This window comes from Protopterus annectens, chromosome 6.part0 (assembly GCF_019279795.1).
Source record: "Protopterus annectens isolate FY-2018-M chromosome 6.part0, PAN1.0, whole genome shotgun sequence".
In the NCBI taxonomy this organism is placed as follows: domain Eukaryota; kingdom Metazoa; phylum Chordata; order Ceratodontiformes; family Protopteridae; genus Protopterus; species Protopterus annectens.
This window is the reverse complement of record NC_056737.1, coordinates 53,913,173-53,919,499: the sequence shown is the minus strand read 5'-3', so window position 1 is coordinate 53,919,499 and position 6,327 is coordinate 53,913,173.

The window sequence follows — 6,327 nt, the reverse complement described above, 5'->3', positions numbered from 1 at the left end:
ATTTAAATGCAGTGTGAACAAACAGAGCTCTTCTCCCTGGACTTCTGCTGAAAATGGCTATGCCCAGCCAGACCTTCCCAGTAAACCTTTAGGTATTATGTTAATGCAGTGTGAACAAACAGAGCTCTTCTCCCTGGACTTCTGCTGAAAATGGCTACTGCCCAGCCAGACCTTCCCAGTAAACCTTTAGGTATTATGTTAATGCAGTGTGAACAAACAGAGCTCTTCTCCCTGGACTTCTGCTGAAAATGGCTATGCCCAGCCAGACCTTCCCAGTAAACCTTTAGGTATTATGTTAATGCAGTGTGAACAAATAGAGCTCTTCTCCCTGGACTTCTGCTGAAAATGGCTATGCCCAGTCAGACCTTCCCAGTAAACCTTTAGGTATTATGTTAATGCAGTGTGAACAAATAGAGCTCTTCTCCCTGGACTTCTGCTGAAAATGGCTATGCCCAGCCAGACCTTCCCAGTAAACCTTTAGGTATTATGTTAATGCAGTGTGAACAAACAGAGCTCTTCTCCCTGGACTTCTGCTGAAAATGGCTACTGCCCAGCCAGACCTTCCCAGTAAACCTTTAGGTATTATGTTAATGCAGTGTGAACAAATAGAGCTCTTCTCCCTGGACTTCTGCTGAAAATGGCTATGCCCAGCCAGACCTTTCCCAGTAAACCTTTAGGTATTATGTTAATGCAGTGTGAACAAACAGAGCTCTTCTCCCTGGACTTCTGCTGAAAATGGCTACTGCCCAGCCAGACCTTCCCAGTAAACCTTTAGGTATTATGTTAATGCAGTGTGAACAAACAGAGCTCTTCTCCCTGGACTTCTGCTGAAAATGGCTACTGTCCAGCCAGACCTTCCCAGTAAACCTTTAGGTATTATGTTAATGCAGTGTGAACAAACAGAGCTCTTCTCCCTGGACTTCTGCTGAAAATGGCTATGCCCAGTCAGACCTTTCTAGTAAATCTTTAGGGATTATGTTAATGCAGTGTGAACAAATAGAGCTCTTCTCCCTGGACTTCTGCTGAAAATGGCTATGCCCAGTCAGACCTTCCCAGTAAACCTTTAGGTATTATGTTAATGCAGTGTGAACAAATTAGAAGTTATGTACCTACCATAACGTTCTATGTTAGTTGTCTTCTCTCGCCTTTCTTGCGGGATGGGTTCGGAGCCGATCCTCGGCTCCGACTCGGCACTTGCTTTAGCTTGAGAACTCCTTTTACCAGCTCGAGGCAACCCTATATCCCATGATGCAAGGCGGAACTACCTCAGATCTTGTTTGGCAGCTAACTTACCCTGCTAAAGACTATCCTAACAGAATTAGGAACAATGGTTCCTAAAAGAAATCCTCATAATGACGTACCGGAGGAAACGATCTAATAGGAACTCTCCAAGATCTGTCCAGGCCAGGGGGAAGGAGGGAGGGACGCAAGAAAGAAGGCGAGAGAAGACAACTAACATGGAACGTTATGGTAGGTACATAACTTCTAAATGTTAAGTTGTCAATCTCGCCTTCATTCTTGCTGGATGGGACCGCGTCCCTAGCACCTGTATCCCGGGTGGCTCAATGGAACAGACTCTTGAGAACTGTGGAACCAAAACTGGCCCTATCTCTGGAGGCCAAATCCAACTTGTAATGAGAGACAAAGGTATGAGGCGTGGCCCAAGTAGCCGCTGCACAAATGGTATCAATGGGTAGCCTATCCTGAAAGGCTGCAGAAGTGGATAGACTCCTGGTCGAGTGTGCTTTTGGCTTAGAAGATAGTTGTTTGCCTCTGAGAGTGTACACATAGGAAATGGTGGAAGTCAACCATCTGGATAAGGTCACTTTAGAAACTGGAAGACCTATCCTGTTTTCTGCATAGGAAACAAACAATTGGTCCGATTTTCTAATTTGTTTAGTTCTATGCAAGTAGTACCTGAGCGGACGATGGAAATCCAAAAAATGCAGTTTCTGTTCAGCTCTGTTGGAATAGTTAGGGAAAAAGACTGGTAGATCTATAGATTGGTTAATATTGGTTTGAGATACAACCTTGGGGAGAAAGGAAGGGTTAGTTCTCCCTGTCCTTATGAAAAACCAAATAAGGTGAACAAATGCAGAGAGCTTGAATCTCGGAAACTCTTCTTGCAGAAGTGACAGCCAGTAAAAATATAGTTTTCCACGTCAATAACTTCAAAGAACATGAAGCAGACGGTTCGAAGGGAGGTAGTATCAAGGATGCCAACATTAAGTTTAGATCCCATTGCGGAGGAGGATGCTTTATAGGTGGTTTTAGGAGAAAACTCCTCAAAAAGGCCTTGCATAATCTAGGAGACATAATGTTATTGTCATGCAAGCCAACATGATACTTGGAAATAGCAGCCAGTTGTACTTTGACTGTAGATGACGAGGATCCTGAATGAAAAACCTCCGCCAGGAAATCTAAAACAGAATGTATGGGAGCAGTAAAGGATCAATATTTCTGGAGTTTGCCCAAATCGAAAAACGCCGCCACTTGCTAGCATAAATAGTCCTAGTGGACGACTTCAAAGAAGACACTAAAATGTCTCTGACTGAGTCAGAAATCATTGGTAGCCTGGCTAGGGAAGGAAGTGGAGCAACCAAGCAGTGAGGTTGAGAGAATGAATGGCCCGGTGCTGCTGACCCGACTGGTGGATCAAAAGATCCGTAACTGGGTCCAGATGCCAGGGCTGCACCAGAAGGTGACGATGCAGAGACGGAAACCAAATTTGTCGAGGCCAATATGAAGCAATGAGGATCAATTTGGCTCTCAAAATGGTGGCTTTCTGAATGACTTGTGGAATCAAGGGAAAGGGAGGAAAAGCATAAAGAAGTCCCCGAGGCCAATCCTGGGTTAGAGAGTCTCTCAGGGGTTGACCTGGAAGGGGAAATAGAGTGAAATAGTCTGGGCACTTGTTGTTTTGAGGGGTAGCGAAAAGATCGCAACAAGGAGTGCCCCACTTCAGAAAAATCTGATCCACTACAGATTGATTGAGAGACCACTCGTGAGGCATCATAATAGATCTGCTCAGCCTGTCCACCAATAGGTTGGACCTGCCGGGGATGTGCGTTGCTATCAGAAACCGCTGAGAAGAGATCGCCCATTGCCAAAGTCTGAGAGCTTCTCGGCATAACGGATAGGACCTGGTTCCGCCCTGTTTGTTGATGTACCAGACCATGGACATGTCCGTTTGTACTGCAATAGTCCCCGTGGGAAGAAAGTCGTCGAGGGCTTGCAACGTTAAAAGCACTGCTCTCATCTCCAGGACATTTATGTGCAGATGGTATTCTATGGGTTGCCACGTCCCGTGGACCATCCTGCCCTGATAATGCCCCCCCCACCCGATCAGAGAGGCATCCGTAGTGACTGTGGCAACTGGAGGAGGGAGAATAAAGGGTCGGCCCTGATGAAGAAGAGGGGAAGATATCCACCAGCCCAGATGAGCCCTGCACGACTGTTTGACTAAGATTTCGTGTCTCATCGGAAGATTGTGGTACGACCACTGCGTGAATAACATCCACTGCAGGAGACGCATGTGGAAGCGAGCCAGTGGTAGAAGAACAATGGCCGCAGCCATAAGACCTAGAACCTTTAGGACAAATCTGGCTTTGATCTTGTTGCTTTGTAACAGAAGCAACAAATTTTGGATGTCCAGAATTCTTTGATCTGTTAGTCTGGCTAACATTTTGACGGTGTTTAATTCTGCCTATAAAGGTGATAGATTGGCAAGGCAGCAGAGAAGATTTTTCAAATTTACTGAAATTCCCAATTTCCTGCAAAGCTGTAGGGTGTAGTCTCTGGACTGAAGAAGCTGACACTTGGTGGTGGCGGAGAGGAGCCAGTCGTCCAAATAAGGAAACACCTGGAATCCTAGACGTCTCAGGTGAGCTGTGACCACTGCCATGCATTTGGTAAACACTCTGGGGGCTGAAGTGAGGCCAAAGGGCAGTACTCTGAATTGGTAATGACTGGTCCCTAGCGAAGCGGAGAAACCTTCTGGGCGTCTGTGAATCTTTATGTGATAGTACGCATCCTGAAGGTCTATAGAGCACATCCAGTTGTCCTTGCCCAGAAAGGGCAGAATGGACTGAAGCGTGACCATCCGGAATCTTGCCTTGTTGACAAATCTGTTCAGATTGCTCAGGTCTAATATTGGTCTCCAATCTCCCGTCCTTTTGGGGACCAAAAAGAATCTTGAGTAGACGCCGGATCCTACTTGGTCTGTCGGCACTGTCTGGACGGCTCTTTTTTCTAGGAGTTTTGAAACCTCCTGTTCTGCCAAATCCCTTTGACCGGGTGAGATGTCTGGAAGGGATTGTAGAGGTACGGGAAACCTTTCTAAGGGGATCTTGTAACCCTCGGATATAATCGACTGTACCCACTTCTCTTGGGATAGGGATTGCCAGGCTACTGGGTACAGTGAAATCCTTCCCCCGACTGCCTCCAAGGGTGGACAGTCGGGCAACACTTCAGGGATGTGGAAAAGGCTTCTCAGGAAGAGACTCCCTGTTGCCCTGGTTCTGAGGACCCCCCCTGCCTCTAGGGCGGCGTCTATTATTGTTACCCCCTCTGCCTCTGGGGTAAACTGACCACGTGTCCGGTGTAGCTCCTTGGGCTTTACGGAACCACATCTTCCCCCCCTTCTGACCCTTGGGATATGGTCTAGGAGGAGTGGAAAATTGGACTCCAACGGCAGAAAGAGTTTTACCGTCCTGCTCACACCTGGTCAAGGTATACTTCACCTGAGGTCCGAACAAAGCTGAACCATCAAAGGGGGTATTAATGAAGGACGCCTTAAAGGGGTCCGCAAAATTACACAGCCGCATCCAGGCTTGGCGTCTAAGAGCAACTCCTGTGCCTGCGGCCCTGCTCGCTCCATCGGCCGCATAAGATATGAGCCGCATGGAGGAGTTAGATATGGAATTCAGGATAGCAAGCTGTGAGGCAATCTTTTCCTGAGCCCCAGCAGCAGAAGGATCCTGGACTACTTCACCCAGTTCTTTGAGAATATCTCGTTGAAGCCTGGTGAAGTGACAAAGATAATTCAGCGAACGCATAGCAAAGGTCGCTGAAGAAAACATCTGCTTTCCATACCTGTCCATGGTCCTAGAATCCTTGTTAGGAGGATGGACAGGTACTGAAGCATCCTTCTTAGTGGCCGCCGCCACCACCATAGCATCCACAGAGACACCTTTGGAAAGGAACTGTTTATCCGAAGGGGCCGTAATGAATTTGGATAGTCTTATGGGGACAGGTTCCACAGAATCTGGAGCCGCCCACGCCTTCCGAGCCACTACCTGCATAAGTGGGTCGAAAGGCGGAGACACCCAGGAGGTGGAGGGTCGGGATCCAAAAGCCTCCAGGTATACCGACTCATCCTCGGAGGGATCAATGGAGGGCCAATTCCCCCTCTGTTTGAGGAGCTCAAGGATGTCTGAAAAGGAGACATCCTCAGAGGGGACCGTGAACCCTCCGACTCATCTAAGTCGGTATCAGATGTAGTAGACTCAGGGGAGTCTGTGTGTTTCCTCTTACACGTCCTCTTCCGAGGGGGTTCCCCTGCAGGATCAGGAGAAACCTCGGAAGAGGAGGAAATTCCCAGTGGGGAAACCTGGGGCGATGGATCCCTGGGCCTGTGAGCAAGAGGTTGGCAAGAGGCATCTGCAGGCACTGAAGAGGGAGGAGCTAGAGGGATGGACCGTTGACCAGGCTCAGAGGCCAGGACACTCATCACCTCAAAGGCTCCTCTCCCCAGGAGGCCGGAACACACCCGCTCCGAAGAAACAGGAATGGCCTGCTCCAAAGAGAGAGAAGGCTCCGAGGCCGATGTCGGCGCCGAGCTTACCAAAGCCGAAGCCCCGAGGGAGAGCGGGTCGGACAAGGGCCCGATGCCACTAGCCCCCTCGGAGCCGACAGTGGAAACCCGATGACCGGATCCCTCCAAGGAAGGTCTCAAGGAGGAGATCGGAGCCGAGGACGACGGAGCCGAAGGATGTATCGGCTCCGGCATCGAAACAGTCGCTGTCCCGAAGCTCCGGCCCGAACTCCGGTGTGGAGTCGGAGGAGGAAGTTCAAGGATTGGGGCTATAGCGAAGTCTGTTGAGACGGGCTATGGAGCATTTGGGCCAGTGCCTGAGACTTCAACAGTCTGCTTACCACCCTCTCTAAATCGTGGTCAGACAGCCTGGAAGATCTCGAAGATCGGCTCCGATGGCTCCGCTCCGACAAAGAGGAGACCACGGAGCCGAGTGGATACTCAGTATAGAAGGGGCCGAGATCTCTTACGGGTGAAGCCATCGGAGCCGAAGTCCCTTGAACTCCAGATGG